The sequence below is a fragment of the Euphorbia lathyris genome, chromosome 1 (assembly GCF_963576675.1).
Source record: "Euphorbia lathyris chromosome 1, ddEupLath1.1, whole genome shotgun sequence".
Classification (NCBI taxonomy): Eukaryota; Viridiplantae; Streptophyta; class Magnoliopsida; order Malpighiales; family Euphorbiaceae; genus Euphorbia; species Euphorbia lathyris.
The window spans coordinates 73,540,938-73,552,658 of NC_088910.1; the positions used below are offsets into that span (position 1 = coordinate 73,540,938).

Below are 11,721 nucleotides of genomic sequence, written 5' to 3' on the forward strand. Positions count from 1 at the left end.
ATATCCTTCCTATAGATGTTGAAATAGAGAGAACATACAGAAGAAGGAGAAGGCTACTTAGGCAAGTTAGACGCATCAGAATGGATCGCGAGATCGAAATACCAAATAACCAAAGACATGATGAGAATCATGAGGAAGGTCATAATGAAAACGAAAATAACAATAATGGTAACCAGAGGTTGCGGATGAAGGATTACTCCAGACCATCCACTGAGGGCCATTCGTCATGCATTGTTATACCAAATGAAGGCAATCGAATGTTTGAAGTGAAAGCTTCAATGATTCAGATGCTACAAAAAGCTGTGCAGTTTGGGGGATACCCAAATGAAGATCCAAATGCTCACATCCAAGACTTTGTCACAATGTGTAACACATTTCGTACCCACAGAAATGATAGCGATGAGGTTATCCGGCTCAAACTGTTTCCCTTTTCCTTGAAGGATAAGGCGAAGAATTGGTTGAAGAATCTACAACCGGGATCTATCATGAACTGGGAGGAGATGGCTACCCTGTTCTTAATGAAATATTTTCCACCCAGACAAGCAATCAAGTTGAGGAATGAAGTTTCCCATTTTTTTCAAGAGGAGGATGAATCCTTATCTGAAGCATGGAAAAGATACAAAGAACAGTTGAGAAGAGTACCGAATCATGACATACCCATGTGGATGCAAGTGCAAAACTTCTATAATCGAGTGACCAACGCGTACAAGATACAAATTGAATCAGTTGCCAATAGGAATCCGGAGGAACTTGAACCTCAAGCATTGTATGAGCTAATAGAAAGAGTGGTCAACACTAGTTACAACTGGCACTCGGTGAGAGGTAATGGAAAGAGAGTCACGAATACTGCAAACAGTGAGGCAATCAGTAAGTTATCCTCACAAATGGAACAACTGGTCAAAATGATGGGAAAGATGAACGTCTCAGCAGTCAACACGCAGCTTTCTGCCCCTATGGAGATCCTATCACCCGATGGTTGTGATTTTTGCAGTGGACCCCATCGACCCATAGATTGTCCAGGAACCAAACCAAGTGCATCAATGCATGAACAATGTGATTTCATTGCTCGCCAACCGCCGAATCCCTATTCAAACACCTATAACCCAGGGTGGAGAAGTCATCCGAACATCTCTTGGCAAGATAATCAGAGGCAATCAGCTATGCAGCAACCTTATAGACAAGAGCATCCACGACCAGCATATCAACCACAACAAGGTAGCTCATCTAACCAACACTATCAGCGCCAATCAAATGCTCAACAAGAAGGAAAGCTTGATCTAGAGTCCATGATGATGTAGTTCATGAAACAAACACAATCTTCCATAAAGAATCTCGAGACTCAAATCCAGCAATTTGCCACAGCCATATCCTCTAAGGAAAAAGGCACCCTTCCAAGCAACACTGTGACCAACCCGAAAGAAGAAGTCAATGCTATCATACTAAGGGGAGGTAAAGAGGTAAGGGACAGTGGGGAAAAATCTGTTGCGGATAAAGAAGATGGAGCAAAGTTCAATGATCAAACACTTGTGCCTCAATGTAGGAAAGATAAACAAGTGATTGAAGATGAACCAGGCATGCCTTATTATGAACCAAGAGTTCCATATCCAGAACGACTGAAGCAATAGAATTGTGAGAAGAGACACAAGAGCTTTCTAGAACAATTGACGAAGCTGTACATCAATATCCCATTCATCGAAGCCCTGTCTGAAATGCCCATGTATGTCAAATTCTTGAAGGATTTGCTGACCAACAAAAAGAAATTGGAAAGTGTAACCATGGTGCAACTAAACAGGGATAGCTCATCAATCTTACAAGCCAAACAACAACTTCCAAAGAAGCTCAAGGATCCAGGGAGTTTTTCTATACCTTGTTCAATAGGAACACTCACTATTCAAAATGCTTTATGTGATCTAGGAGCCAGCATTAATCTTATGCCATACTCAATCTATATGCAATTAGGATTAGGAGAACCAAGACCAACAAAGGTCATGGTCCAGCTAGCGGATCGATCAATTCGATACCCTAAGGGTATAATCGAAGACGTTTTGGTTAAAGTCGGAAATTTCATATTGCTTGTCGATTTTGTTATAATGGATATTGCAGAAGATTTGGAAGTTCCAATAATCTTGGGACGACCTTTTCTAGCTACAAGAAGAGCTGTCATTGACGTGCATAAAGGGCAGCTTGTTCTGAAAATCAATAATGAAGAAGTAGTGTTTAAGATGCATGAAGCTGTTCGTTATGCATCAGTTTTTGATGATTCATGTTACTTCCTTGATACACAAGATAATGATCTTTTCTTGCAGGAACAATTTGATAAGGAGAAACATAAAGAGGAGGAACAATTGTTTGATCTCGACCAAGAGGGGAGTAATATCGAAGGCACAAATAATGAAGAAGAACATGATATTCTTCCTGCCATGGACCCCGAAAAGGGAAATGAAGAAAGATTCCCCAAACTGAAACAGTTGCCTGATCACCTGGAATATGCATTTTTGGATCCACCAAATAGTAGACCAGTGATCATTTCGGCAACATTGACAAAGGACTAGAAGGAACAATTGCTTACCATCCTAAGGAGGCACAAGACGGCTCTAGCATGGAAAATAGAAGATATAAAAGGAATCAGCCCGACCATCTGCATGCACAAAATCTTAATAGAAGAAGATCATCGACCAACTGTGCAACCGCAAAGAAGGCTAAATCCGCACATGAAAGACGTGGTGAAGGCATAAGTGATCAAACTCATCGAGGCATGAATCATTTATTCTATTTCCGATAGTATGTGGACCAGCCCTATCCAAGTTGTTCCTAAGAAGTGAGGGACCACCGTGGTCAAAAATGACAAAAATGAGCTCATTCCTACCAGAACAATCACAGGGTGGCGGATGTGCATTGACTACAGGAAGCTCAACGAAGCAACCAGAAAGGATCACTTCCCGCTACCATTTATTGATCAGATGTTGGAGAGACTAGCTGGTTATCAATTTTATTATTTCCTGGACGGATATTCAGGATACAATCAGATTCACATCTGCACCAAAGACCAAGAAAAGACCACGTTCACCTGTCCATATGGGACCTTCACGTACAAACGTATGCCATTTGGGTTGTGCAATGCTCCAGCAACATTTCAGAGATGCATGATGGCCATATTCCATGATATGATCGAGAAAATAGTTGAAATATTCATGGACGATTTTTCGATCTACGGCACGTCCTTCGAAGCTTGTTTAGAGAACTTAGAAGCCGTTCTGGAAAGGTGCACGGAAACACAGCTAGTCCTAAATTGGGAAAAGTGCCACTTCATGGTAACAGGAGGTATTGTGCTTGGACATAAAATATCGAGCAAAAGGTTGGAAGTTGACAAGGCTAAAGTGGAAGTAATCGAGAAACTACATGCGCCCAAAACGGTCAAGGACATTCGAAGCCTTTTGGGACACGCTGGTTTCTACAGATCATTCATCAAGGATTTCTCAAAGATCGCACAACCACTCTCCGCACTACTACACAAGGAGCTGACTTCATCTTCACAGACGAGTGCAACCAGGCATTCGAACAGATCAAGAAGCTTTTGACACATGCACCTATACTCACCGCACCGGATTTGGACGCACCATTCGAGCTCATGTGCGATGCTAGTGATCTCAGTGTAGGGGATGTTCTTGGACAACGAATTAACAAGCAATTTAAGCCCATACACTATGCAAGCAAAACTCTAAATGAAGCCCAACAGAATTACACAACCACAAAAAAGAGTTGCTTGCAGTGGTCTATGCATTCGACAAGTTTCACCCCTATCTCGTACTCTCCAGAGTAACTTTTTACACCGACCATTCTGCATTGAAATACATGTTCGCCAAGAAGGATGCTAAACCACGACTAATACGATGGTTGTTACTCCTATAAGAGTTCGATTTAGAGATCAAGGACAAAAAGGGATCGGAAAATCTAGCAGCTGATCACTTATCTAGAATACAAGCAACCACGGAAATCGAACAACCCGAGATCCTCGATCATTTTCCTGATGAACAACTGTTCGCAATCTCCACGATCCCCTGGTTTGCTGACATTGCGAATTTCTTGGCTTGCAAAATAAAACCTTTTCGATACTCTACTAATAGAAAATTAAAGTTTTATTCTGATCTTAAATATTACATTTGGGAGGAACCTTATCTATTTAAATTATGTGCAGACCAACTCCTGCGAAGATGTGTGACCAAAGAAGAAGGAATGGAGATCTTGCACAAATGCCACATTGCGGAATCAGGTGGTCATTTTGGGGCCAATCGAACAGCTGCAAAGGTTTTTCAAGCAGGTTTCTTCTGGCCCACCATATACAAGGATGCTCAACAGTTCGTTCAACGATGCGATGACTGTCAACGAACAGGCAACATCTCTGCCCGAAACGCCATGCCTCTAAACAACATTGTTGTTTGCGAAATTTTTGATATATGGGGCATCGACTTCATGGGACCATTTCCCATCTCCTTTGGGAATCAGTATATCCTGGTCGCTGTGGATTATGTGAGTAAATGGGTGGAAGCATGCGCGTATCCCTCGAATGATGCAAAGGTAGTAATTAAATTTTTGAAACAGTTGTTTACCAGATTTGGAGTACCAAGGGCAATTATAAGTGATCAAGGTACTCATTTCTGTAACCAATTATTTGAGAAACTACTTCAGAAATACGGTGTCACACATCGTATAGCTACACCATACCTGTTGGAGTTTAGTGTCCTAAAGACAATTGTTTTAGGATATAAATATTAATGAATAAATTGTTTATTTAGTCATTTGTTTAATCAGATATATAGCATTAAAATGTAACTATATATAAAGGCACAAATCTTTCATAAAGAAAGTAATCCTAAGTTTATTTAAGTAGTTATAAAGTGTTCATACAAGCATGAAGTGAGACTATACTTTATAATAGACCAATAGACTTAAAGTTAACCCAAGTCAAGTAATATGTTATAGGGGTTGGCATATTACTGTTGAGACTTGCATGTAACAGTGTTTTCTGTCGAGACAGAAAGCTGATCTCACAAGCTTTAGATATTTAGATATCTAGACAGTTACATGGATCTGGTGAAGGAGTTCATTAGGATTGGGACCCGACTTGAGATAACAGTATGGATTGATTTATCTAATGTGTCAACTGTTCATCTCATTGGTATTAGTAGGTATAACTAATCCTCAGACTCAAACATTCGTTAGTTAGTGATTCTGGATTATGGAGTCTGGTACTTTGATTCTGTGCGAGCACGATCCAACAGGTGAGAGCTTGGGGTGTGTGAGAGCAGGGTCGGGTATCACACAAAGTAATTGCAGAATAGTTAATGTCAGATTGAGCATTCGTCACTCCCGATAAGTGGGAGATATATCCAAATGGCCGTTTGTGGTGAATTAACTGAAATCCTTGCAAGGTGATAGAGTTAAGAGTAGAAATGGATATTTCACTTAACTTATCTTTCAGAGTGAATTCAACCTGTACAAGTAAAATCGGACTCTTCGTTATATGTAACCTTGACATGTTCCATGGTTATAAGGAATTGACCGACAGGATATAGTTGATGAAGAATCGTATTATACTGTACCTAATGCAGAAAGGTTAACGTCACTTATCAACCTGACTTCTTAATTGCTCTGGGGGAATATCATAGGTTCTGCTAGTAACAGCTCGCGACGGTATTCTGTTATATATATGTTGGAATTAATCGTGATGAATTAATCTCAAAGGATATATACGGCTAGTGGCAATAAAGGACCTAATGGGTCACATATGGGACTTGGAACCAGAGGACGAAAATGTAATTAGTGAGACACTAATAATGGGCCGAAATTTATTAAGTAAATAGGGATAATTAATTTGACTTAATAATTATAATTAAATTATGATTATAAATTAAATTAAAGGATTATCTGATAATATTAATTAGAGGTTTTTTTAATGTGATTGAAACTCTAATTAATTATCCCTAACAATAATTAAATTATGAATTTGATTAATAATATTATCTAGATATAATTAGTTATTATTTAGATAATAATAAAGTGTTTATTTAATTATCTAATTAGTAATCATATTCCGAATGAGATTCTAATTAATTAATTACCTAACACAACTGGGATTAGGGTTTTGAGAAGTCTATAAATAGACTCCCTAATTCCATATTTCGACCAACTCAATAAGAAAGGAGGAGGAACCGTTCCGTCTTCGTCTCGGCTAATTTACATTATTTCTTACTCTCTCTTTGATCTCGTATCAATTTCTATTAGAGGTAATCATTGCGATTGCTACTGTTAAGGTTGATTACTGATTAGTTATTCTTTTCTGTATTGTGTCTTTTGTTGTTCGTGACACACGGATTAAGAGTTGTGGGCACTTCGTTTGCAACTGTAGATAGTTCTTCATAAAAGGTATTTCATTCTATCTCTCTTTATATGAAATAACAATTAACAGATATTGGAAAAGGGAAATAGATAAAATAGATAAAATTTTATATTTCCGCTGCGCTTAGGCTTGTCTATTTTCCTACATTGGTATCAGAGCCTATGTTAATCTGTTATTTCATATATGTAAATAAAAGGGTTTCCAATCAGACTGAATAGATTTATTGTTAGGTTAACTAATAAATTTGATTTAGTTAATTAATCTAAAGATAAATGGTTAAGATGAGATTAAGATGTTTTATGATTCGGTTAATTAACAATGGGGTTTGTAGAATTAAACGGTTGATTGAAACTATGTTTGTATATATGATATACGTATTTTGTGGATTAAGGGTTTAACCGTTTAAATCGTTAAAAGAATTAGTTGGATTAATCTTTGAAAATTTGGATTTTGTTAACGATTTAAACGAAACGGTTAGAATCAATTGATTATTGATATATAATTGGAAATAGTTATATAAATTAAATTGAGAATTTTTAATTTATAAAATCTGTTGAACAAGTTCGAACGCAATACGTATTCAACCTGTTCAAAACAAGTTTCAAGATTTAATTTGAGGTGCATTCTATGGTTACTTTGTTTTTGACAAAGTAAACCTTACTTGGTTATTTTCACCATTGGATGATGGAGTATAAAATTCATCCAATGGTGAAAACACACAAAGTAAGATTTACTTTGTCAAAAACAAAGTAACCATAGCCTTTACCTTAATTTGAATAAAACTAAAAAGTTTTAATAATATAAAAAAAATTATATGTAATTCGCACAGCACTATGCTGTGCGAATTACAATCAACAGAGTTGGGTCCAACTCTTTAAAAGAGTTGGAATCCAACTCTTTAAAAGAGCTGGAATCCAACTCTAACTTGATTGTTGGGCGGCAATTACTACCCTTTGGCAGCAATACCGCCCAACGTCGCGGATATGATCCGCGATGGAGACGAACCCGGTTTTCGTCCCCGTTATGAGTATTTTCTGTTTTATTTTAAAATACTTAGTTTTTCAGAAAACTAAAATTAATATATATAGAATTAATTAATCCACATGGTTTAATCGTTGTTTATTTTAAATTGTATATATTGAATTGAGTTGTCTAATTAAAGATATTTTGATACGGTTAATTAGACGAACTATTTCATTGATACAAAATTAAAATTTAGGAACAACGAATCAGCCCATATAAGTTTATTAATTTATAATTGTTATAATTAATAAAAGGATATGTTAATTATGTGTGTTTTAATTTGATTTTGCAAACCGTTTTGTGCTTAATGAATATACTTGATATATTAGTTAATCACATTAAACAGTTTCGGTAAAATAGTTAAAAACAATAATTTAATAATCTCTCGTCTTAAAAGTTTTGTGTTTTGGAATTGATTTTTTTTCAAAGTTATTTGATGTTTAATTATTTGTATGGGATACAGTTGAATTAAACACGTTAAATAATTTTGGTAAAATAATTGAACACAAATAATTTATATTTTGTATAGTTATATTTTGATTGTCTAATTAAGTTTATATTTGATATATTTTAATTAGAATGAAATGTAAATGATAAAAAATTAATTAAAGGTTAATTTGATAGTAAAGTTAATTAGAGGACTAAATTGATAGTAAAATTAATTTAAGGGTTAATTTGATTAACTAAAATATTACATAAACAGTTTATGTAATCAACCAATTAAATTTATTTAATTGAGTCTTTGCATGTTTGGTGTTATGGACATATTTAGACCCCTCTATAATTGTTATTTAGTCTTTTGGTATTTTGGTAAATAGGGTCTGCGTGCTCTGGCTTATCTACTCTCTATTGTATTTCTCTTCTCACCTAAATCCCTTCAAATTAGTTGAAGTATTCTAAAGTAGTATAGAAATTAAATATTGTTGTAAATCAAGGCGCCAAGGAAAAGACGGAGGACCTGAAGGATAAATATGTAATAGTTAGTATTTACCCTAGGGTGACCTTTTATTCCGTTTCCGGCTCCACGTAATAATTTAGATAATATGTCCATAACCGCCAATGTAAATTGTATGTGTCTGATGTATGCTAAAGCAAATCAAGATTAGGTTAGATTATGAGACTTAAAATAAAAATCCTTCACTAAACAAAAGGTTAAGTAAATAAGCAAGTTATAAAATCAGTTGCCCCCCTAATATTATAATTCAGCCGGCAGTATTTGGGGGCTTTTAGGCGACTGAGAGTCTCAGGGCTTGGGGTCTTATGGATAACACTTGAATTATCGAAAAGCGTTTTCACGAATATATAAGGTTAATGACTTAAAGTGGCTGAGAGTAATTGGGCGAGTCGTCTGGATTATTTAAACCTATTGGGTAATATGGTTGGGATTAATATTAAAATATATTAGTTACTAATGTGGTTAGTAACCCAACAACCTAGGAATCACATGGTTGATTGATTGCATGAATCTACCTATTAAAGGGAGTGAACTTGTTTGAGTCATTCAAGGTAAGCTTCACGAGATAGGATCCTAGCTCACTAAAGAGTTTGTAAAATTCTTTGAATTAATATAGAGGGTTATTAATTTGGTAAAATAGTGGGAGCAATTTAAAAACAAGTAAAGTCCTACATATTTAAATTGTAATGAATTAAGCAAATGAATAACATCTGTCACTCTATATCACTCTCAAGTTAAAGTAAATACTCTGAATCATCATATCTAAAATGGATTTACATAATATTTTAATCGATAACAAATTGAATAGTTCAAAGTTCACCAACTATTCTGGCAAACTCAAAATTGTTTTGAAGTTCGAAATGATTGGGTATGTATTAAGATACACTGATACCCATCGTCAAAATTGTTTTGAAGTTCGAAAGGATTGGGTATGTATTAAGATACGCTGATACCCAATGTCCTTGTTGATGATGCTCCTGTCAAGAAGATTGATGTTTACCGGAAGCACTAATTAGATGACAAACATACAGGATGTATCATACTTGCAGCTATGGCACTAGAGTTACAAAGGCAACATAAGAACATGGATGTGTATTCCATGATTATGCACTTGGAGGAGGTGTTTTGAGAAACAGACTCAAATGCGAACGCTATGAGATAGCAATGATTGTTTCGCTCCAAGATGCAAGAAGGTTCTTCTATTGTGGCACTTTGTGTCAATATGATTTTGACTACATCACCAAAGGTATCTAGTATTGGATTTGTGATGGATAATGAATTAAGTGTTGACTTAGTTCTACAATCCCTCCTAGAGATTTATTCATAAGTTCATCTCGAACTGTCAGATGAATAAACTCAGAGACCTCTCTAGAAGAGCTCTTGAATATGCTCAAGCCAGTTGAGCCCAAATCTTAAGAAAGTGATGTCAACACTTGTTATTGAGGGATCTTACGAGAGAAAAGGAAGTTTCCCAATTCTAAAGATTCCAAGAAGAACAAATGCATTAAACCCAAGTCAATAAAAGCAAGAAGGGAATGCCAACAATATGGTAAAGAAGAGAATTGGAAGAGGAACTGTAAGAATTACTTAGACTCTCTCTAGAAGAAAGGGTCATGATGGTGATTTTAGTTTTAGAACTAAAGGATAGATAATTCAACTTACTTGTGATAGTCACCTAGGCCATGTAAGCAAGAAACACATGTCTAAGCTGCATCAAGATAGGCTTATAGACTCGGTTGATTTTGAATCAATGGGCACATGTAAGTCTTGTTTAAAAGAAAGATGACAAAGACACCCTTTAGCAAAAAAAAAGGAGAATGTGTATCAGACACTCTAAGACTAGTACATTCAGATGTATATAGTCATACGTCAACACAAGCAAGAGAAAGGTTCAGTCACTTCATTAGCTTCATAAGATGATCATACCAGATATTGATTCATCTGCTTGATGAAGCACAAAGTTAGAAGATTTTGAGAAAGTTCAAATGCTTCAAGAATGAAGTAGGAAAAACAAACAAGAAAGAATATTATAGTGCTTCGATTAGATCGTCGTGGAGAATATCTTTCTAATGATTTTTCTGAATTATCTAAATTGAATACATGATTCACTCATAATGGACTCCTCCGTATACACCACGATGTATCTGAAAGGAGAAATTGTACTCTATTAGATATAGTACGATCCATGATGAGAACAACCTCTCTTCCAAAGATGTTCTAAGGCTACGCCCTAGAAACCGCCTTATTTACCTTGAACCGAGTATCCACAAAACCGCCAAGTTCTATTCCATTTGAATTGTTCATTAGAAAAGAAACACAGTTTCTCTTTCATGAGAATTTAGGGGTGTTCAGCACATGTTAAATACATAGCATCAGATTAAGTTAGACTTTAAATATGATAAATATTTCTTCATTGGAACTCCGAAGGAAATAGTAGGATATTACTTCTATCATTCGGATGATCGAAAGTAATAATATCCAAACACGCTGTATTTCTAGAGAAAGAGTTTCTTCTAGAAACACAAGTAGAGAGCGTGATTGAACTTGAAGAAGTTCAAGAAGAAGGATTGGCTGAAATAGCGGAAGCAATGGTGGAACCCGAATCTGTCTCACAAGATGAGACACTGGTGACATTACTAACTCATAGGTCTGGTCGAGTTCATCAAATCCCAAAGAGATTTGGATTTCTAGTGGGAGCCGATGAAATCCCAAAGAGATTTGGATTTCTAATGGGAGACGACGAAGAGGTTCACGTATTAGACAATGAACCTACAACTTATGAGAAGGCTTTTGTAAACCTACACATGTAAGCTAGTGGGAGCTCGTGTGAGCCTTTACATGTAAACTAGTGGGAGCTTGGTCGTTTGCTTAGTATTATATATCGACGATATTCTACTAATGGGAACGACGTAGCTATACTGCAATCGGTGAAAATTTGGTTATCGGATAAAATTCTCCATAATAGACTTAGGAGAAGCAACTTACATCTTAAGGATTAAGATCTATGGAGATAGATTGAGAAGACTACTTGACCGCTCCTATTCTAAATACGTTGACATAGTGCTCAAAGCGTTTTGCACTAGACCTAACATCACTTTTGCTTTAAGCATGACAAAGTCGATTATAGGTCAATCCGAGTGATGGTCACTGGATTGTTGTCAAGAACATTCTTAAGTACTAAAAGTGACTGAAGATATGTTCTAGGTATATGGAGATGAAATTTGAAAGTTGGAGACTTTCAGGTACAAGTCATCAAACAGATGAAGATGATCTTACAGAATACAAGATTATTCTGAAAGAGGTACGGTTAGCTGGAATAGTTCCGAGCAGGAAATCGTGACCGAGC

The 11,721-nt window shown here is 36.1% G+C and overlaps 1 non-coding gene across 1 annotated transcript; it reads right to left on the reverse strand.

Moving 5' to 3' along the window:
* Positions 1 to 548: 548 nt before the first annotated feature.
* LOC136216069 (small nucleolar RNA R71) lies at positions 549 to 655 on the reverse strand. The gene has a single exon (XR_010683063.1). It is a non-coding gene; the product is annotated as a small nucleolar RNA R71 (small nucleolar RNA).
* Between the last annotated feature and the right edge of the window lie 11,066 nt (positions 656 to 11,721).